The following is a 24,103-nucleotide window of genomic DNA, read 5'->3' as shown; positions in this document are numbered from 1 at the left end:
TGCTTGCTACTTACCCTAAGAAATACTGTTAATAAGAATACTTATAGAATACTTTTTTTTTATATTATTTCTTTCAAGAAAATAATTATATGCATCTCTTCCAAACTGTTTGAGTAGCAACGGGTACATAGAAAAGATCTACCTAAATAAAATGTCTGATTATTATGGTACTAATAACAGGCTGAGATGTAAATTTAATCAACAGACTCTTCTTCTGATATCTTTAATCAGAAGTTTTAAGCTTTTTTGAGATCTCTTTACTCCATCCCTTAAAAAAAAAGAAAAAAATAAAAAAAAAAAGAAAAAAGGAAAAAAAAAGAAAAAAGAAAAAAAAAGAAAAAGAAAAAAAAAAGAAAAATCCTTCAGGCTTAATAGAGTCACTGGCCTGCTGCTTGAATAAAAAATGTAATTAGAATTTAGCAATTGTGAATGAAGAAGGACAGAAAGAATTGAAGCCTCAAATTGCTATTTCAAATGTCAGGAAAGGCTGAGTGGATCTGAACTTTGGACACATTAGGTATGTGAGACCTGGGGGCTGGTTAATCTAGACAGTGGGAGCTATAATCAGTTCCAATATAAGTGGATGCAAGTTCATTTCCATAAATGAAGCCAGAACTGTACTTAGCTCTGTATCCCAATCACTTTCTATATTATAGGCTATGTTAGATTAATGTGTTGCTTTTTATTTCCTGTTTTCTTTGGCAAATATTTCACCTTTACAGGTGGCATTCATTTCACCTCATTTTGGCTTTTAAAAGTTAGACATAGAATCATAGAATCGCTTTGGTTGGAAAAGACCTTTATCATCAAGTCCAACCGTTAACTTAACACTGCCAAGTCCACCCCTAAACCATGTCCCCAAGCACCACATCTACACATCTTTTAAATACCTCCAGGGATGGTGACTCAACCACTTCCCTGGGCAGCCTGTTCCAATGATGGACAACCCTTTCAGTGAAGAAACTTTTCCTAATATCCAAACTAAACCTCCTTTAGATTAGACCTAAACCTTTAGATCAGATTTTCCTCTGAAAGACAGGTATCATAAACTACACTCATTGTATCGACAACAGAGATTATAACTTGAGCAATTGCTTTTTTCCTCCTGCAGTAGCACATAACTCCACCACTGGGATTGTTAACCCTTGGAGAGCAGTAAAGACTCAAGCAAGCCACCATGGACCCTCTTGTCTGACCTCCTTCCACCAGACACTCACACTAGAGGTTCCTGGTTGACCTGATCTTGCTGCCAGCTGTTCCAGTTCTCAGCGAGAATGCTGGTAGCACTGACAATTAAACCAGTTTCCAGCATCTTCTGTCTCTCAGCACACAGGAGATCTTTTAACAGCTTTCCCTCTGACTTGCCAGATGGATTCTCCTGCCCTTACTGCCCAGGGTCCAGCTTTTGCTTTCCAGACACTTTTAGGAATAGTTTGGCTTAGACTTCAAAACACCTTCACAGCCAGAACCTTTCTCCACTTTGTCATAGAATCATGGAATGGTTTGGGTTGGAAGGACCTTTAAAGATCATCTAATCCAACCCCCCTGCAACAAGCAGGGACATCTTCAACTAGATCAGGTTGCCCAAAGCCCCATCAAACCTGACCTTGAATGTTTCCAGGGATGGGGCATCTACTACCTCTCTGGGCAACCTGTTCCAGTGTTTCACCACCCTCATTGTAAAAAATTTCTTCCTTATTTCTAGTCCGAATTTACCCTCTTTTAGTTTAAAACCATTACCCCTTGTCCTATAGCAACTGGTCCTACTAAAAATTCTGTCCCCGTCTTTCTTATGAGCCCCCTTCATATATATACTATTACTAATTTAATAGAAAATCACCTCTGAAAGACTTCAAAACTCTCACAGAATAAACATCTATCAGTCCTGACCACTGGTCCTTCAGATTTATCTCCCTTTCTCTGCATCAGACATCAACAAAGGAGACACAAATTTGTGTCCTTCTTTCCCTGCTGAGAGCCTGAGAGTCAAGAACAGAAGGCAAAGAAATACCGGGGCCAATCTGTTGAGGTTCTGTTACAGAGTGTCTGATGTAAAGGGTGAAGTGGATGAAGCTTTTCCACAAACCACTTGGAGAAGCTTCCCAATTGCAAGCTCTAATCCTCAGAGTGGATTTCAACAATCCAGGCATCTAATGCGAGGGCAACGCAGCATTATGCAAGCAGACCAGGATGTTGCTATCTATGCTGTTGATGATGCAAATGCTGGAGGGGGCAGTTAGGGATAATGCTCTACTTGACCACTGCTCATCACTGCTCATAAGCAAGGGACAACTGTTGAGCAGTGTGGTCACACACAGCAACTTGGGCTGCAGTGTGGCTGAATTCAGGATCTGGAGAAAAGCTGTGAAGATAAGCAGCACAGGTAGGACTCTGACTTCCCTAAAACAGACCACGGCTTGTTTAAGTCTTTGCTAGACAGAATGCCTTGGGAAGCCACCATCAGAGGAATAGTGCTCAGAAGAGCTGGGTGATTTAAAACAAATAAATAAATAATACCTTACTGAGAGAGCAGGAGTAACCCAGAAAATTTGGCAGATGATCTTCATGAAATAAAATAAAAATAAAATTAACATAGTATGAGAACTGGAAAAAAGGACAGGCTAGAAAAATGACGTAGTAAAGCATGATATAGAGATGGCTGAGATATCTGACACCTTTTCTATGTAAGTCTTCACAGCCAAAACCTGTTCCCAGACTCCATATGCGTCAGCACTTTTTGAGAAGCAGAGGGACAGCCAACAGTAGGGCAGCAACAGGTTAGGGTTACTACTAAGTGATTGTTCCTCTCAATTTTGTGACTGTCAGACCACATCTGGGGTCTGCACAAGAAAGACACAGACATACTGGAGTCAGTCCAGCAGAGGCCATCAAAATGGTCAAGGCACTGACAGTCGTGATATATGAGGAGAGGCTGAAAGAAGTGGATTCGTTCAGCCTTAAGAAAAGAAGGCTCTAGAAAGATTTTATTGCTGTCTTCAATCACCTGATGGGAAGGTGCAGAGAAGGCTCCTCAGCATGAAGGAGGAGAGACAACAGAAATGGTTGTGACAAGAGAAATTCCAATTAGGTACAAGGGGGAAAAAAAAAACCTTTGCAATGGGGTTGGGTCAAACACTGTCACAGGTTTCCCAGGGAAGCTGTGGAGTTTCCATCCTTGGAGACATTTAGATCTTGATATACTAACATATAATATACTTTGAGTATAATCTAGAAGCTAAATGAGTGTGCACTGAACAGACTCTTGGGTGAGTTGAAAATCATCTGGACTACTGACTTGAATAGTAATAAGTCTGGTAGCAGTCAATGGCACAATATCCAGATGATAACTAGTATCCTACAGAAATGTAGTAACACCATTGAAATCAGGGTGGAAGGGACACAGAGTTGGTTCTTACCAGCCACTTCAAAGAAGAAGCCACTTCACTAGGATTTGTCAGTGAGTGAGGTACTCCAAGGCAGCCATTTCACTGAAAATCACTGCACCTTTGCATTAGTGAGGCATTTAACCAGGCTAAAAGGCATCGGCCTTTCTCTGAGGTAATATAGCATTTTGCTCCTTGCAGTGTGATGCAATCACATAGAGATACAGTTATTAATGTCACAAACCTTTCTATGAGTCAGACACTGCCTTTTTCTGCATGTTTGTACAATAACTAGCAATGTCAGCTGTCAGCCTGTGTGCATCTATGGGACATCATAGATGTGTGCTACTTATATGTACCGTACCATACCATGTTTACGATGTCAAACGGTTCTTCCTCCAAAGATTTTTTTATCTATATTGCAATTATTTTTTTTCTTTCATGTTTGTTATTTATGGATTTAGAAGTATGAAAAATCAGATATATACAATGACTTTTTAATATACATTTTCTAGTAAAGGATATTTTAAAACATAAAAAATGCTGTGTACCATTAGGCTATTACCCATTGTGCATTACAGTTTGTTCTTTTTAAGTGTACTTTCACACTGATTGAAGTTAATGATTGAATCTTCTGCTTTAATTACATGTGTCAGAAGTAATTTATCAACAGAGAAGTAATTAATCTGTGCTTTAATAAGCAATATCTCATATGATCTGCAAAAGAATTTTTAATCTGCTTTTCTGGTCCTTGGAAATCCCAAGGATATTTTAAATGAGATTAACTGAGAACCATATTTTCTTAAGTTATTCACTACAAGTTGTTTTTAGCTGTAGCTTATTAAAAGAAAAGTGGTAGGAAAATAAGAAATTTTGATAAAACTCAGATATAGATTTCATTCCTCAGAACCCCAGAAGAAGTGTTTTATACTTCTGAATACCCAGCTATTCACACCATTTTCAGCAGAGCAATTTTACTTGCAACACCACAAACAGCACTTGTGCTATAGTCATCTCTGTTCATAGAAGTGAAATAAGAAAGACATCTCTTAAAATTTGAGAAGACTATTCCAAGCTATAGGTTGTTCTGATTCACTAATAAGGTTAATGATAACATTGCATTGAAGATGTCATTCACAAGGCATTCAGTGAAAGCCAATAAAATGACAAAGTTTAGCGTGATTACAGCTTTGTTAACCGACAACAAATAGGGCTTTTATATTGTAAAAGACCAATAAATTAAGGGTTGCTATAACACACATATGCCTTTAAAATAGAATGGCATCCTGCTAGGAAATTCAATAGAACTGGCTAATAACTAACTGCAATGAATAAATCAGGGATAATGAGTAACACTTATTCTGTTGCACAGCTCTACAAACCAGAAAAATGCATTTCTTAGAACAGTGGCCTATTTGTTTGCTTAAATATTTCAGTGTTACCTTAAAATAAAACCTTAGATTTGACTGAAGCAGTGTTTTGACAAAACATTTCTAACACAAAGCAAAACTACAGAACATTGTTTTATACCATTTGCTTGCCAAAAAGCACTTGCAAAATGTGCCTTCCTTGCATTTTCTTGTCAAAATGTGACATTGAAATTTAAAGGGCACCTTTGACTGGACATCTATGAAAGAAAGAAAGGCGATGGTGGAAAACTTAAGTTTGGAAATGCAGATTTCCATTTTCTGGTTTTGGAGCTAATCAGACAATGCAAACACCATTGTTGTAATATTCTCTTAATTGAGCATTATGAGTTCTGTGAATAGCTTTTCATGGTGTGATAATCATTATTCTTTCCTGAGTGGTCAGATGACCACCAATTTATTTCTAAATGCTTACGTGACTACTAAATATTTCATGAAGCTTAGCGTGGACGATTATTTACACTGAGAGAGGACTGGAAAATAATTCACTATTTTTCATGCATTGCTCTCATCTTTAAAAAATGCCAGTCACCAATCATAAGCAGAAATTGTATGCAATTCAAAGAGCAAATCACAATCAGCAGGTAGCAACTAGTCACAATGAAGCATTCAGAAAAAAAGAAAAAAGCCTTCCATAGGCTGAATTTTGTGAATAATATGCCGTCATGGGGGGGGGCGGGAAGCCAGCTTGAATTGGTTTGGGTCTTTTTAATGAATTAGCAGTATCTAAAATGCAAGCAGTACTCTGGCCCTGCCATTAAAATTAATCTAATCTCTATGACCCTCCCAGATTTCAAAAGGGTAATTCTAAGCTGAAGGAAGTGTATATATCAGATACACATATATAAATGGATGGATATGGATGTGGATATGGATATTCTCTTTATCAGGAGTGTGGAAGATGGTCACAAAAATTCACTTAATGGCAAATATTTGGGAAGAAAAATAGCAAATCCTTAACAGTAGATGGAAGAAAGAAGTTAATATTGTTGGTTTATCAGACATGATTAGATAATGGTTGTTTCATTTCATCTTTTATTAGCCAACCTGAATTCTTTGTGCAGAGACCGCAGGTTCACTGGCATAGCACCACCCGGTTATGGCTTTCCTTTATTACTGTGCAAGGGGATCCCTCAGTTCTCCCCAAGCGCACAGCTCTCTCTCCATGCTGCCTTCACTCATGTCCTCTGGAAAATCTCAACATGAGAATTAATCCTTGAATAGTTCTCACACTCCATTTTACCTGCTCTGTTTTATGCATATTAAGTTTTCAGACACCTGCTATATTATATTTGATTATTTACTCCCCTATACATGTTCAGTTCTTCCAATGCTATTTATATCTTGCCTTTAAATTTGTGTCTGTTTTACATCAGCAAATTAGTCTGGCATCATTCAGCACTATTACTATTATATCATTCAATTACATTGTTCAGTGCAGTTAGCTTTGCAACTGCTACCAACTTCTATTTCCTGTCCTCAGTACCAAAAACTACTACAACAGAATAAACCCCAAACAGTTCCAGCAAATATCTAACATTTTTTTCTTTTTTGTTTTTAGTGCATTTTGAGCTGATGAGATATAACTAAGGTGAATAAAGAAATGTGGTACAGCAAATACCCCAGTATTTTCCAATTGCTGTACTTTAATTAATGTGTTTTAAGTTAATTTATGGAGGGTTTTTTGTTTGCTAGAACTAACTTGTTTGAAAGCATGGTGCCTCCTTTTTAATGGTGAATGAGTGGGTGAATGTACAATCCCTGTAAGATCTGAAATGGAGCCAGAAAGGATCAGCTTGAAGAAATAACCCTTGACTAGGGACATAATTTAGTTTAATTAGATCCAAATTATGTGAAGACAGGAATTATAGAAAAGAAAAAAGCAAGAAATTAAAGGAAACAGGTATGTGAATAAAATTAAAGAATGACCCGATCTTCCCTCAGAGAAAACTATCCTGAGTGAGGAGGGGGTAAAATCAGATTCCAGTGCAGAAAGCGCTGGTGTGCAAACCCAGCCACAGCAGTGGCTCTGCTGGGAGATTGGGGCTGGCTGCTGTAGGAATTGTCCCACACATCCTAGCATATCCCTATGTCATGGTACATCATACCACATCAGATGATGCCTAGGTCAGTAATATTTCTTTGGGTCTCTATGAAAATAACACCTGTGGTTTATAGCAGATGCTGTTGTGACAAGCTCTTCTCCGTAGTGTGTTGCCTAAACAGCCTTTTGATTTCATGTAGCCCTGCCACGTGTTGTGCGTGCATGGACCAGGCTGTCTCCTCACCGCAGACCATGGGATCCCCAGAGCCATGGTAAGCTCATTCACAGCACGTGGTGTTTTTCATGGGGATTCAGAGATCCAGAGGATACTTAGCACTGGCTTCCAGAGCAAAATGCTTCTTGGGCAAGGACAGAGCACAAACTGTCTCCCTCTGAGGAGTCTGACATCAGGGCTCTTCCTCTCCTCTACTTTTTGCAGTCAAACTGGGCCATGTGCAGGTTGCCAAACTTTGGATTAAACAAGTTCTCATTTACTCATGGTTCTCATTTACTATGTCTTCCATGGTAAAGAGGTGAAACTGAGTTCTGTACAGACACAGCAATCATTCCTGTTCCTTAAATATCTAGTCTGAGCACCTTCAAGACAATGATATGGAAGTCCAGAGGAAGCACAGTCTGTTAGGAACCACAGTTGTTTGCTTCATCATGTAACAGAGTCTTTTGATCCCCTGACTCTTTTTCTAGCATGTCCTAACTGCATCTGTGCATGCCCTCACACAGATAAGAAGGCAGCCTTTGACTCTGGGCTTCTCCCAGTGTGTAAATGCCGAGGCTGTATCTCTTGAAGCCTACCCCCCCATCCCCATTTACTCTAGGATGTTCCACATCACCACTGAAATTAATGACAGTAACAGCTGTGCTTCTCTGCTTGAAGCATTGGAAAATATCACCCCTGTCAAAACCCTGCTGAAACCCTCCAAGAATTTCAATGTCCTTATGAGGTTGCCCTTAACAACCTTAACTCTGGCTGGACCAGACAACAGCCAGAGGTCCCTTCCAAACTATATTTTTTCAGGATCTTATTAAAAATAGTCTTTCTAGCAGCCCTCAACATCATTCTCATGCTTATTGCTCTGTTATTTCAGTCTCTCTGAACTTCACAAGTTCTTCTCCAAGAACTTTCATGAGACTTCTCAAAAACATACATAACACATTGGCCTTCATTACTTTTTATTGTGCCTGGATGGGGTAGAAGGGGAAAGTTCAGAAGTCACCTATCATTTAAAAACTCAAACCCAAAGATATGGCAGAAGAATGTGGAAGGTACTGAAACTGAGAATATTTTCTGTTCAAGTTTGCACTTTATAATATTTAATACTATTCTTCTTTAGATTAGCTGGAGATATGTGCTCACTGCCCAGAGTGGGGAATTATTTAGATGCACGAAAAGTGCTGGTGTTCAGCATGGTGCCAGATGTCAAATGTCCTGATCACATCCAAACCAAGAATCATCATTCTGATTTTACATGTTCTCACGTGAGAGTAGCAGCATCTGGGGGCTGATCTCCCTACTGCATAGATAGCGAGGGTTTCTTCTCAAGGTACTCCAGTATAGAGACCTGTATAATAAGTGAAGTCATGGAGCAGATTGCTCTAGGAGGTTGTGAAATCTCCACACTTGGAGGTTTTCAAGCCCTGGCTGTATGAAGCTCTGAGCAGCCGGGTTCAACCAGAAGCTGACCCCACTGTGAGCAGGAGGTTGGACCAGAGGCTTTCTGAGGTCCTTTCCAGCCTAATTATTCTAACCCTGATTATTTGCTGATAAATCCTCTATGATGAGCCACACCTGCTTCTGGTTTTGATAGCTGTCCCTCATTGGAAATTTTGTGTGTTTGACAACGAGAAACATCTTCTATGCCCCAGCCCCATGGCACGTGTGAGTACCAGGTGATAAAGAAAGAGAACTCCATGAAATCTGTTCCTTGCCTTTTCGGTTTATCACTTCATCAAAATGCTGCCCCAGGGGCAGATTCAAATCCCCTTGCAGTCAGTGAAGAAGTCAAGACTTTTGGGTTGGTGTCTTGTTTCCTTGTGCTCTGGAGTGTATCAGGAGACAGGCTACAGTCCTGGCAATGCTTCAGCACTGTGAGGAGGAGTGGCTGAGTAGGGCTTGTCTGATGTGTGACCTGAAATAGTGGTGTACCCACATTTGTCATCCAAAGTAAGTGAGGTGTTTTTAGAGGAAAGGCTGCTTTCTTAAGGCACCCAGGAGACCTTGGTGCACTAGTTCTTGTTCTGCCCTCTACTTCTGCTCCATCCAAGCAGCACCGGCTGCTGGAGCTTCCTGCTATTGCCGTCACGCTGCTCTAGCATTATACGATGAATTTGCTTCAGTTTTTCATATTTCTGCTCCGAAAAGGAGAGAACGTGTTCCATGAAGAAAAATATAAAGCTTCATACATATTTAAAAAAAAACCGAACAGTCTTTAGATAAACTGTCTTCTCCTATTTACTGCCTATGACTTTTCTAACACAAGACTGCAAATTATTGCTTTAGGTGAAAATGACCGTTCATCCTAGCCAGACTTAGACATGATTGATTGGTGTCAGACTTTTCCAAATCCTTAAGTTATAAACTTTACTCCATGTTATGACACATTTTCCCTTTCAACAGAAATAGAATTCAAAATTGATTATAAAATATATGCAAACTGAACATCTTTTCAGCATGCTTGTTAGTTTGTTTCCTTTAGCTCATGTTCTCTCCAATAGATTTTAATGGAATACACATCTTCAGGTTCCCCTTCTCACTGAAACTATCTGGGAAGATTTCAGGGGAAGGATGTCTCATTTTTTAGGCCAGAAGCTAGCAGAACGAATAAAAGCTAGGCTGGGAGTAAGAAAGAGAGGAGATTGTTACACAGAGACTAGAAAGAATGGAAAGGGAAAGAGAAGCAGAGGACAAGGGGGGCTGGGATCACAAACGGAAAGAGAGATTTGCAAGACATGGAGGTAAAAAATCAGTTAGAAGATGGATTTTAATTGTCAGCTCAGATCCAAAGATGCTGTGGGGCAAGGGCAGGTCAGGTGAATGAGTGAGGTAGGAAAAGGGTAAAAGTGAGTTTTTCAACTGTGGGAAGAAGGGAAGGAAAAGGACTAGGGGGAAGATTTAACATGTTGTGGGGGGGAATCATTCAGATCTGGCTGAGCAAAGGGATGGGACAAGAACCCAGGACTTGAATAAGAGCCCTAAGGTGATGGAGGGACCAGGAAACAAGTGGAACAGGGGGGAAAGGGCAGGGATGCACTGGTGGAGAGGCTGTGCAGTGAAAGTGATGAGCTGGGAAGAGGCTTGGGGCTGAAAGGAGTAGTATTCACACAGTGTGAGCCAGGAGAGGGCTGATCAAGACAAGTTGACAAGGCAGTCATAAATGCATGTTTAATTAATGCAAATTACAGTCCTACCTCTTCCACAGAGTGTATGTTTGCATATTCTGGACCCTGCTTTTGGTTGTGCCAACAGTCTCTTTTGTCTTTTTTATGCTAGTTAAAATGAATTTAAAATTACACATAATGAATGAGAGAAAATAGCTCCACATTTTGGAAGACATTGTTTTATAAAAATAGAAAGAATATAAATAAAGTCTATCTGTCTTACCTAGACAATGTTCTGCATTTCAGAACTGGTTGCTCTGGTAACTTTAAAAGATACTTTTTCCTCCTGAACTGAGAAGCAAGCTGACTTGTAAAGCCACACAGCCAAGTAGTTGAAGCAGATGGTGAGTGACCTCAGCAAACAGGAAAAGAAAAGTGAAAGAATAACTGAAATTGTCTCAATATTAGGGCTATGGTATCTGTCTTCCAAAGGGCAATTCTGAAGTACTTGTTTTATACCATTCACTTAACACTTTTCCTCCCAAGTCTGTTATTTAGGTCGGAGAAAAATGGTCCTTCGGCATCTTCTTGATATCATCTTATCTCAAATATCTGACACAATCACACTGAGATTTCCCTGAACAGTACAAACTGTAGTTGTTTGAATACAACGGTTAGTTTTGTTCTGAGATTTATGAAATAGAAGTGTTGACATATCTCTAAGAAGACAGAAGACAACAAAACGATTCTTCATGTACCCCCAGTGTGTTCATGAGAGTTACATCAAGGAAGATGGATAATATCAAGTGAATTTTGTTTTCATGTTAAGGGACATTAAAATCCTATGAAGGACAAAGCCAAATTCATAAAAAGTTCTGTACAGCTAATGGAAGTAGAGAACTGTGAAAAAAATATTCACACTATTTCTATAATATTTATCTAATAAACCTGCAGAAAAGATAGGCAAATATCTATGTTCAGCTTTGGATGACTGCCATATTCCCCTCATGCCTTGGCATGAGGGATAGAAATAATTACATATGGGTCTGAAACTTCTCCCCACTAGAAGGATAAAGAACTTTATTGGAATAAGAAACAGAAACCAGATGATAACACCATTCAGAGTTATGGCTGATCTTTGGATAGGGCAACAGCATCATGAAACCTACAGAGTGCTGTGATGGATAGGAAGTTAAAATATCGAAGAGTGTGTATACATGTATATGCATATAACTATATACATATTTATAGTTACAATTCATTAGTTCATCCAGAACCACGTAATGTGCATGAACTTTTCAGTTTGCACAGTCCAATGATGTGTCCTTTGCCAAGGCTGAATTTTGTCTGCTATCATGCTGTCAGTCTCCAATCTTGGCAATTAGCCACCTATTTCTATTTTTGTCTGTCTCGGTAGAAAGAGTACAATTTGTGACTGCACTCTACTACCCCATGACTATTCAATTTCCTTAACAGTGTCTTTCAGGGCATTTGATCTTTCCCTTTTCTGTGTTCAAATAAAGTGTGAGCTTTAACAACTTTCAGTGGTCTACTCCAGACTTCTGGCAGAATAAATTGGCAGAGTAGTCTCTTGGACTAGCTTATCTTCTAGAAGTCATTCTGACTTGTCTCCATCCCAAAAAGATCTAAGAGCTTTCCATCCTTGTCTTTAATGTCATTTAAGACTGGATATCAAAACCGCCAAAGAACCTTTATTTATATATGAAAAAAATGTCTATGATGTGTGGGATCTGATTTTGTATTCTTATTGCAGTCCTAAAGAGAAAAGCACAGACATTTTACTTTCTCTGTGGAAGCATCCTATAGAGTATATAAATTCGTTATTTAGATACTATTGATGATGCTATTATTGACGTGAAGCTCAACATGAGCTGGCAGTGTGCACTTGCAGCCCAGAAAGCCAACCGTGTCCTGGGCTGCATCAAAAACAGCATGACCAGCAGGTCGAGGGAGATGATCCTGCCCCTCTACTCCACTCTTGTGAGACCCCACCTGGAGCTCTGGGGGCCCCAGTACAGGAGAGACATGGAGCTGTTGGAGTGAGTCCAGAGGAGGGCCACGAAGCTGATCAGAGGGATGGAGCACCTCTCCTACGAGGACAGGCTGAGAGAGTTGGGATTGTTCAGCCTGGAGAAAAGGCGGCTCTAGGGAGATCTAATTGCAGATTACCAGTACCTGAAGGGGCCTACAGGAAAGATTGTGAGGCACAGGGAGTGTAGTGACAGGACAAGGGGTAATGGGTTTAAGCTGAAGGAGGGTCAATTTAGATTAGATGTTAGAAAGAAATTCTTTACTGTTATAAAGTGGTGAGGCACTGGAACAGGTTGCCCAGAGAGGTTGTGGAGGCCCCCTCCCTGGAAGTGTTCAAGGCCAGGTTGGATGAGGCTTTGGGCAACATGGTCTAGTGGAGGGTGTCCCTGCCCATGGCAGGGGGGTTGGAACTAGATGATCTTTGAGGTCCCTTCCAACCCAAACCATTCTATGATTCTATGATCCTACGATTCTATACTGGATACAGCTCCCAGCACTTAGAATGAGTAGAAACGTTCCCTGCACTGACCTTGTGGAAGATGTCAATAGTAAAATGCAAGTCTGTGTAAGTAATGATAGAGTCAGGACAGGAATGGTACATTTTGTCAGTCCAGCAATTGATTTCATGTATTGTTGGAGGAAGTCAGAGACCTCACACCTTTTTAGGTCCCAGCTGTCCAATGAACTGTTCCAGTCCTTTAAAAAGCCATGATTAAGACTCATCTTTCTGCTTTATAAAAGCATCTGTTCTGCTTTCTCTTTGGTGACCTGGTGAAGGGCTGAGCTTCTGCAAAAAATGTCATCTGTCCCTGTTCAGAGAGACACAGAAAAATACATCTCTCGAACTGAAAGCCATGTGCTCTTCAGAAAGATATGAAGACATCTCCATCCTTTTAGTGACTCTTAGATTGTCAGGGACTATCTCTTATTTTCAACAGGAAGATTGTGATCCAGGTACAGGAGTTTTTCTATGTTTTCTCACATCTTAGCGATGAAGAAATTATTTTCCAAGTGTTTCAGATATAGTAAAATTTAATCATCAAGAGGCAAATCATATCTCAAGCAGAGAAAGCTGTTTTTGACTTCATTGTTTGCTGTTGTGCAACACTTGGTAAACTGATTTAAAACTTACTTTAAAATAATCAGGAATGTAATTTAAGCCTCTGAAGCAGTGTGCGCCAAATTACACTCCTTTACAACAAAATTAAGAAATGGTTTGCGAAACTAACAAGAGCATTATGTCATGTCTGGAGCTGGCTTAATCACTGAAAAAAATATTTAAGAACTTTCAAGAGATTTCTTAGTAAGGCAAAAGTTACTTAAGACCCTTTAAAAAAAATTCTTAGCAGTTTTACAGGTGAGAGATATGTACAGATCTTTTTGTTCATTTCCCCACAAACAGAGCTGTAGGTAGTTATTTGTCTCCCAACTTCTCGGAGAGAAGCTGCTCTTTCTGAGGATATCCTTTTTCTTGTGGACTGGCATGTAATAGTTTCTTCAAGCATCAAAATGAGATGCAGGTTAAAATACAAGTTAATAATTTTAGAAGAATTATTCAGGAAAATAATCCATAACCTACGTATTCAGGAATCTACAAGAGGTTGTAGAAAACTTTTGACCTTTCTGTACCAGATGAATTCTCTATGAATGCTGTATAATGGGAAAGACACCAGTCTCTAAGACTGGGTACCAGAAATTGGACAGTGAGAACACTCACCTGCTAATGAACAACTGCAAGCATAACTGCAAGAGCTATAGTCTATTTTTATGCTGTGCACAACCAGTGAAAAGAGTCACCATGCTGGTGATGTACTGATCACAGATATCCCACCCTGATCTAGCAGATCGGTGACATCTACTCAGTTCACCCCCATGCTCACAAAGTCTACTATCTTAGCCCTCTCCGGTAACACTGCTAATTTGGAGATCTCTCATATCAGGAGAGTAGGGCTCTTTCCTCTGCACCACAGGGGCTGGAATTCAGATCTCAGATGCACACAGCTATATCTTCTTGGCTGAGGCTACATCAGCTTGGTACAATACACTGAATCGAGATTGACAGTTTCAGTATTTGGATGCAATGTGTGCATCTATAACTTTATACCACTGATTTAACAGTAGTTAAGTGTTCCTTATGATAGAGAAGTTGGTATTGTTCCATCTGAATTCACGTGCAACCAGCCTTATATAGACATGAAAGTATTCATATCGCCACTTGTGTTTATGAATATCAATAATGTACTATTCCCAATAAACTTCTTATCCATATGTTTGGAAACAGCTTCCAGGTGCCACCAATTCGTGCCAGAAACCTCCTGGATTGCTTATGCACTGCTGTGTTTTCCTTCCAGCATACCAACAGAAAATTCTCTCTGTAACCAGTTCTGCACCCCTGCCATACCATTGTACTAGGGAATCACTTCCAAAGGCTTTTCCATTATGATGTGTTAGCCCTTTCAGATCCATTGCTTTCCATAGTCTGTCCCCTGACTGGACTCTTCTCATTGTTTTGCCATCTGAGATTTTATGCATCATGCATATTTACTTCCTAGGGACTGGTAAAAATGCTAAGTATCACAAGACTTTAGCTTTGCACATCCTCATTAGGAAAAAAACCTCAATTCAATTAAAAAAAATAATTCATTTTTCATAAACTTCTATATTTTGGCACCTTCTCATTAACATTTCTGAACATTTAATACCTGGTTCTTGATACTAAGCTTTTTTAAAAAACTTGCATTATGTCAACTCAAACTCCAGTAAATTTACCATATTTGCTCAGTTTTTACAGACCAAATCTGAAACTGCACCAAAAAAATGGGTAAACAGTTCACTCAATAAGACTTACTTTCTGTAAATCCATGCTTGCTGACATGCCTTGTATTCCCCATACATAAGGTGTAGTTTACTGAAAAGCTTGCCAGATTTTTTCATTACTTCCATTACTTTGGCAGTAGTTCCAGCTAGCAGAAGAATCAGAGTATATTTCAGACATGTGACTGTGGATGTGGAAGAAATAGCATTGCCGACGTCAGATGACTGCAATGGCTTAAATATGATAGATTTAATTTTTCCCATAGCTGATGGCTCAGCTTCAACTGAAGCAGTATCAGGAGCCCTTGTATGAAAATGAAGTACACGGCAACGGTGGTGTCAAGTCAACCAAATCTATTAAACTCTTAGGTATAAATAAGACCATAGGGAACAAGAGTCCATCTGAAATGGTAATTTTACATGAACAACATGCAAAAATTGAGTGTGGATGAAAGTACTGGAAACAAAACCAAAATATATCATAGATGCCAGTCTCAGAAAAGTTAGATACTGATCAATCTTACTGTACCTATATACAGCAAAAAGATCAATAAAGTAGAATAGGAGAAATTCTTCTTCCTATGTTTTCCCTGCCAGTTCCTGGTTCCCTTTCTTCAGCACCACCAAACCACCACCTCTTCTAAGGCAAGCATTCAAAAGCACAACAGATATATTCCCAGAAGTGGCAGCAGTTATGGCACCGTGGTAACCATAAGAATAAAAGGGACATTCTTCTTAAGAACTTCTGATGGTCCCTGAATCAGGAGCAGCCTACTAACCAGCTGAAATGTGCACTACTTTCTTTTACCTAGCAAATATTTCCCTGAAGGGACTGACCATTTTATTAATTCTTCCTCACTACAGTTGCAGTTTTTTCCCGATGTTTACTAAAGTAAACAGACAGTATACAGCTCCGGCAGCTCATTAATATTCAGCTTTCTTGCATCTGGCTTATTATAGCTTTTGAGTTTATTCTCAAGACTCCTTTATGTCTCAAGATTGCACTAGCTTATAAAATTGAAAATACACTCTCTGTCATCTTGAAGAATATTACTCTGACTAGAAAGCTGCATGAACTATTGCTGGTGAGCAATATTTCCCTGGAAAAGAAGAGCAAAAGAGGAGCGATTATTTCTCACCTACACCTACATTTCTCTTAGCTTTCAGTCATGGCTGTAATATGTGACTGATGATTTTAGAAACAATCCACATTTAATTGTCTCACCAGAAATTCTTTAAAGTGTTCTGATCATGTTAGGATGCTATTTAATTCACCTGCTGAAAATTAATCTCCTCTAGGTTACCCCAAGAGAGCTGCTCTGAAATACGATCTAACTTTGAATACATCTACAGTAGCATTGCAATTTGAGTCAGGACTGTGGTCTGGAGGCAAATTAGCCTTTTGTTCCCACTTTGGTTTGTACCATGGAGTGATCTCACAGCACACAAATGTGTTCTTCCAGCTGAAGCTAAACCAGAAGAGGAGCGCACCTCCGTGCTCTGGCCATTGGTGGGCCCTGAACTCACAGATCATAGCCAGTTAGTCCAGGTGAAACTCCCTTGGAAATACACGGACAGTGCAGACTTTGGGTCCTCAGATCTGTTTGCTTCTCCAAATGGTTCATATTATGCCACATGGCTTCCTAGCTTCAGCTTGGCTTTTGGCAACTTCCAAAATCTTTATGAACTTGAAGGAGTACTCTTTTTGGCAGGGATGGGAAGAAAAATTTCAAACCAAGGGAACAAGCTTGGTCCTGAAAACTTATCCTAATTTTGCCTATTAAGTGCCTTCAGGTATGGTTCTCCAATGGGTAACTCTAATCCGAGAGGACCTGGAGCATTCCCCAGGTCCCAGCTATGACTGTGTGCTTTGATGACATCCAGGCATTCATGTCACTGTGAGAATTCAATATGCCCTACCAGGTAGAAGAGTATCTTTGGTGCACTCATACATGCCACCCTGTTTGCTTGCCTGGGGGCACCAGCACTGCGGGACACACACAGCCTCTAGACACAGTATCTAAAAAGACGGCCTTGAAGGACATGCATACATTTCCCGCTGACACCAGCATATTAACATTTCACCACAGCTGGCTTGATGGGGTACCCAAGTGTGAATGTGCTGTCAGTAGCAATTAACCATGTTTTGCACGTAGGTATTTGGCATGTTGTTAAATACCAGCAGCTCCACGTCAGTCTGCTGAAGGGTTTCAAACACTGCTGATGTTACTGGTGCTGCTCCCATGTCATTGAGAATGGGGAACTCCCCCTTAAATAAATAATATCTCCAAGTAGTGCTTGAGGTTTTTCACAGCACAACAGAATTTTTTAGCCCGGTGTAATCTAACCACCACTGTGGGATGTGTGACTCTTCCACAGACAAGACTGACCTGCTGCAGACCTAGCCCGGGGAATTATCCTCTCCTCGGCAGAGGCTTGTGTTCTTCTCTGGACAGTCCTGTTTCAGTCTTTGATGGCAACAATAATAACGGTTGTTATAATGTCAACTGTAAGGTCAACATTCAGAAGCGGTGTAAATTATACTGCTGTAAATCAGTCCAAGCGAGTGTCAGATGTGTTTTGATAGAAATTGCACGTTAGAGAAGCAAAATGGCAGGACTGAAGAAAAAGAATCAAGCAAAGTAAGATAAGGGGGCTATTATCCTGGAGAAGACTAGAGTATAAATCCTTGAATAAAAACTACAATATATAGCCAGTGAATTCTATTTCTCATGTGCAATCACTTGATTAGTAATAAAGAAATAGATGGTCATTATCAAGTTGGACTTTTTTCCTGCCCTACTTTTCTTCATAGTCTCTTTCAAGGACAAACTTTTAACTACCTAGTAAAGTCCTTATTAATAATTTCCTTCTTCACCTCCACTGCTGACCCATCTTTATTAAATAGTAACTTTGTAATGTTCTTAAAAAAATACCTGCTGGCTCATATCTGCATTCTAATATAGTATTTTCCTATACAAAAAAGAATAATAAAATTAAGTTTTCTCCAAAATATATCAAAACAAAAGAAGCTAGTAAAGGTAGGTTTCCTCTGAAGTCTTTGTACCAGCACTATTTTTTATCCCACTTCCTTGGTAGCATCAGGCTAACCAAGACTGTGAGAGCTATTTGTATATATCTTTCTCGCTGTGTAGAATAATCCAAATGTGTAGGTAAGAAAAGCAGAGGGACCTCTGGATGTCACATCAGACTCAATAGTCAAATTCAAACCTGCACCACAGCTTTGCCTTTTGCTGTCTGCATCTTCCAAGTCAGAGTGTTCTTTGGAGCAGATTAATTAACATTTCAGAGCCACCTGTGTGCACGTTTGGAGATGTCACGTAGTGTCGTGATTCAGCCCCAGCCGGCAGCTGAGCACCACGCGGTCTCTCGCTCACTCCTCCCCTGGCACAGGGAGAAGAATCGGAAGAAAAAGGTAAAACTTGTGGGTTGGGAGAAGGACAGTTTACTGGGACAGCAAAGGAAGAGGAAAAGAACAACAACAGTACTTATAATAAAATATACAAAGCAGGTGGTACACAATGCAATTTACTCCCCAACCAGACACCCAGCCTCTCCCCAAGCTGTGCTCCTCCCCAGCTGGCCCCCTTTATATGCTGAGCATGACATCATATGGTACGGAATATCCCTTTAGCCAGTTTGGGTAACCTGTCCTGGCTGTGTCCCCTCCCAGCTTCTTGTGAACATTAACTCTCTCCCAGTTGAAAACCAGGACACTTAGATACCCAGCTGTTGGCATATGGCACCCAGGGTTTCCAGTGATGTTTGTTTGTGCTTCAAAAGGGAAAAAAATAATCCTGACTTTAGCACCTCACAACACGTTTAGCTTAGCCCTGGCAGCACTGGGTGTTTTTCTCCAATGCAATTCTGTCAAATCCTGATTAACAGAGTGAAATTCTGAAGAAAAGCACCAAAAAATATGAATGAATATTTTACAAAATTTATAAATATTTTTTCAGCAGTGAGTACTCATTACAAGGTTACTTTAGGCATAGGGCAGAGCTTTATCTATGGGCTTCATCTCCCATGCTAGATCATATGGACTATCTCTCTCTTGAACGTAAATAGGAGAGCTTGACGCTACACAGGTTTACACTTTTTAATCAAGTAAATATGGAAGGAATAAATCTTGTTTGAGTATTATTATATTTGTTGCATAAATTATATTATACATACTTAATTCTTGTTAATTAAAAATTTTAACTGAAACGGATGTCCATGATCATGTTTAGCTGTACACTTTCAAGAAGGAAAGTTGTTAGTACTTTACAAGTGTCTTTCCTAAGGATTTCCTGGCTTCAGAAGTCATTTTATCAATACTGAACGCAACATTGTGCAGGGAATTTCAACAGGAAGATTTCCTTGTTGATCTCATTTATATTGGCAAGCATACCTCATGCCTTTTACGTATACAGCATTTATTGACCTTATCAAGCATCACAACAAGCATCATTTTCTGCTATTGTACTAATTCATGTCTGAGAAGGCGAGTTTGCTAATATGCCTGCAGACACAATATAAAACTCCTGTAGTGGCTATGTTTCCAAATTTTTCCTCCAAACAAACAAACAAAGACAGCATATTTTATATCCAGGCTGTATGGGCAATTTTGGAATCCCAGACTTCATTAAAAACTCCTTGAAGTCCAAATGATTCTTTCATCTTACCTGTAAAGGTTGCAGATAAGGGTTTGATCATCTCACTTGACTTCACATCTTTACTGTAATGCTATTAGATGAGCTTACTTTAATGTTCTAACCATGACATATGGACAGAAGGTGATTAAACTTCTGCTGCCTTTAAATTCCTTTTGACTTTCAGGAAGTAGATGGCCAAACACAAAATTCTGGTCAGAAACAACTTCTACCGAAGAAAAGAAGAAAAGGTTTACCGTCCACCAGCATATAAATGATAATTGTTTCTGGGTGAGTTCAAAGTCCAATTTGTGGTATGAATCGCAGGGCTCTACCCTAGCATTAGCCTATTGTTTGACCCATGCTTTTAGCTCCAGCTCACCCAAAAATAATTGTGAGCAGGAAGCCTGGAAGATCTTTTTTTCTTTTTCTTCTCTCTTGTCCAGCAAGGAGCTTTCTGTTTCAAAACACAGTAAGTGTTCATTGCTTTGGAGTTCCACCTCTTGAAACTTCTGCATGAATTTTGGCAACTGGAGATGATGGATTAGCTTCCAGAGGCCCTTCAGTTTCTCTCCAAGAGGAGTGTATGGAAAAGGAAAAGTATTTAAGAGTCATCTCAAGCTCTTTTAATAAGCTACAAGCTTATTCTAGCTGAAGGACTGGATCCTTTTGGAAGCATCTACACCAGGCAGAAGAAAGTTGGCTTTTAGGAATTGACGAGAAAAGTTGAGGACTGGAAAAGTCAGATTTGTTTTCAGATGGGAGTAAAAGAACATGCAAAGCCAAGAGCTTGCAGGCTGTTAAAAAAAAAGATTCTTCTGTAAGTCTGACCCTGATACCAATGAGTGTGTGAAATAATAGAATGATCCACAAATGACAGGAGGAAATTTGACCTGGAATGAGACAGGCACAGTTACAGGCATGCCTCTGAGCAGAGCCCCAGGGCTGCACCCTCACAGAAACATACATCCAGCAGTACCCACTTCCTAGCTATCACATACCATCTCCTCGGTATTACACGCTGATCCCTCAGCCCTAGTCGTACTGATCAACATAACGAAATAGTAATTTATTTCTTACAGCAGACCTGCCTGGCACACTCATTACAGTGTGATCCAGGAGGGAATAATGATTCATATGATGAATTTGTCCTATGAAAAACATAACTCTATCTCTCAACTGGTGTTCAACAACAGTGGAAAAACCCCCAAAAACCAGCCTTAGCCTTTGTTGTTTATATACTGTTCTAACAGATATTCACAGCCTCTGTACCTTTTTTTTCTCCCACTTGAATCTCTGTACCACCATGTCGTAACTGTCAGAACATGAAGTGTTTAGTTCAGTGGCTGGCCAAAATTAAATCCTACTACTATTCAAGGTTCCTAACAACTCCTACCATTAATAATTTGCGACTATTTCTATTTTTAGTGGTAGCCGGGAACATTAAACAAGGACTACCATACTAGACAAACAAGAGTTACTGTATTAGACACCAGAGGAAAAAGCCACACTGACACTCTTGCCATCTAGAGTGCTGGCAGGTGATAATGTCAGACAGATGAATAAATACATTGGACAGAAGGTGGGAAGATTCGCATAAATCAGTTGCAACAGAGAGTACAGATGTCATGTTCTACAGTAGTTCATTCCCTCTAGGAAATCATGCTTCTTCACATTGCTGAGTCCTATCTTTCAGCAGCACAGATTATGTCTGCAGATGTAAAGAAATTGTAGATACAACTTCTGTATTATTTCACAGGGGGTTCAGTTCTGATGCGTCTTCATTCATTAGAAACATGCTGGCTTTCATTCCTCCTTCTACCCCACTCTCACACACAAAATGATTCTCATTTCTGCAGCTTAAAAGTGAAAAGTTGACTTCATCCAAGCAAAGATGCAAGCATTTTCCCAAGGTCGTTTTTGCTGCAAAACTGACATAAGCAACAAAGAAATGCAAATGAGCAAGTGTATGCACAACTGTCCCCCGAGACTTCTGATCATCTTTCCTGACACCAAAGCAAAGAAGCTTTGGTGGAGGTGAAGGCTATTATTGACAACCCACAGCAGATATCATGGCCTGAACTGTTAAGTATCCAGCTACAGGAAAAATCAGTGACTCAGGCACACGTACACTCTCAGTCACAGCCTACACTGAAGTCCAGAGATGCTGTTCAGCTGCAGTGGGGACAGAAGCTTTGCCCAGATACCCAGATCTTCTTTGAGAAACACTAGAAGAGAAACCTTGTGTCTGCACTACCCATTAATGTGGGCAGAAGCAAGCACTCTCCTGAAGTTTTTCTGGGACTACTGTGTTCAGTCCATCCACAGGGTATCCCACCTGCCTCCATCGCACTATCACACGGCTGCCAGGCACACAAGACAGTCCAGGGTCCTTTCTCACATGGCCCTAGAGCTGCATGCCACTGAGCTACCAGGGATTTGTAGACAGCTTGACTCGGAGCTGCCTTTATACACTGCGGTAAGGTAGTGATTGGTGGTGCAGATGCCAAGAAGGATTCATGGGTCTGTATTTGGGAGCATGCTAAGATTTGGATAAAGTTCTGTCTGGACCGTGTTCCCAAAGGCAGTGCAGTGGTAGCACTGAAGTTAGTTCCTAATTCAAACTAGTTTGTTTACAGTTACATAATTTTCCTGGAACTGCAATGGTTAAAAACTGTGTTAAAACAAAAATTAAACATTTGCCTCTCAAATGCAGATATTAAGGCTGAGGGAGGCCACCTTTTGTGTTTCCTGCAGTTTGCTTCAGAGCCCACGGCACCACCATACTGAGATTTTGTCAAATGAGTTTGACTAAAGCTCACTTTGTACACAAAAGACTTTGAGTGATATGAATCATCATCACCTAGAAGCTCCTTTCATAACATTTTATTAAATTAAACGAAGGAGAACAATGAACTAGATTAGATTTTGGGGACCACTGAATCTAGTCTGCTATTTTTGCAGATGAGAGTTTAGATGAGCTGTTCTGTCTTAATATAAACTAGCGAAGAGATAAGTTGCAAGTTCCAACAAAAAAGAAAACTTTTAGAAATGAAAAAAAAAGGAATATTATCATACAAGAAAAAAATCTCAGTAACAGTAATAATACAGTTGCAATTGTTATCCACATATTTCCATGTGTGTATACAGCACCCCTTGTCCTGGTGTTATGGTCGTGCCACCACTGCCCCTCTGACTCATAGGCTGATGGCTTCAGTCTGGCGGGGGTGGAGGGGGTTCAGCAAGTTGTTGGCATCTTGAGTCCTTCACCAGGAGGACTCACGATGTTTTTTCTTTCTTCATTCTAGGATCTACTTGGGGCATTTTTATATGATTTTTTAGCTCATCTATACACTTTCTTTTTCATCATTGGTATATAACACCATGTTACATATGTACTTACTATATATAGTTTATTTTACATATGTTAGGTACTTGTTCTTTGTTAGCCCTAAACCCAGTTTTGTCCAGCTCTACATCTACATTTATTTAAATAACAATTGGTGAGAAATCCCATTGCACTAGAGCCATGGGGTCTCTAATGCAAAGCCTGTACCCATCTCTTTTATCATCTCATGCTTGCAATCCTCTCCACTGCATCCTGCAAAACCATTTTTCCAGGTCTCTGCTATCTTACAGACTGGAATTTCTCCACACCACATTGTTAAGTCACAATCATAAACATGTCATTCTACACAGAATGCCTACTTGCTACTACCACCTATATATAAATTATAGTTGTACTATATACAGATAAGCCACAGTAAAACAAGTTAGACATGACCAATTGATCATTAGAAAAATTGCTGTTGTGATTAAATGAAAACAAAGGTTTAGGCAGGTCAAGAAAAGTTCAGACAAAGCCTTACCAACTCAATACAAACCCTGTGGCCTGTTACTAGCAACGGCAGTATTGTATTACTAGGCTACAGGGCTACAGATGAGACAATCATGATGTGACTTCATGGTGGGTCTCTGAGCTTCTATTTGTTTGGCATTTCAGATAATTGCACTGTTCCCTACTTCATCTCTTCATTATTTGACTGTTTTTTTCCATTGATCTAATTGGGGTTTTTTATTTTCGTGGCATTTTATATATACATATGTAGACATTTTAGATATATATATGTATAGATATAAAATGAATACCTGAGTAATGAAAGAGTTTTTAAAGTTGGACCAAATGAATCCATTGCCAATGAAAGAGTTACACCGGGAAAGAATTTTGCTGCAGAGGTTTTAATTTCAGAAGAATTTCTTTCACATTAAGTCCCACTAGAAATAATATTAAAATGAAAATGGAGTAATGGATCTTGTTGAAATATCTAGGGGGAAAATCAAATTGAATTAAGGACAAATTAGTTGGTCCAGTTTTGATGAACACATGGACTT

Source organism: Balearica regulorum, chromosome 1, assembly GCF_011004875.1.
Source record: "Balearica regulorum gibbericeps isolate bBalReg1 chromosome 1, bBalReg1.pri, whole genome shotgun sequence".
Taxonomy (NCBI): domain Eukaryota; kingdom Metazoa; phylum Chordata; class Aves; order Gruiformes; family Gruidae; genus Balearica; species Balearica regulorum.
Note: the sequence above shows the minus strand (reverse complement) of the source record.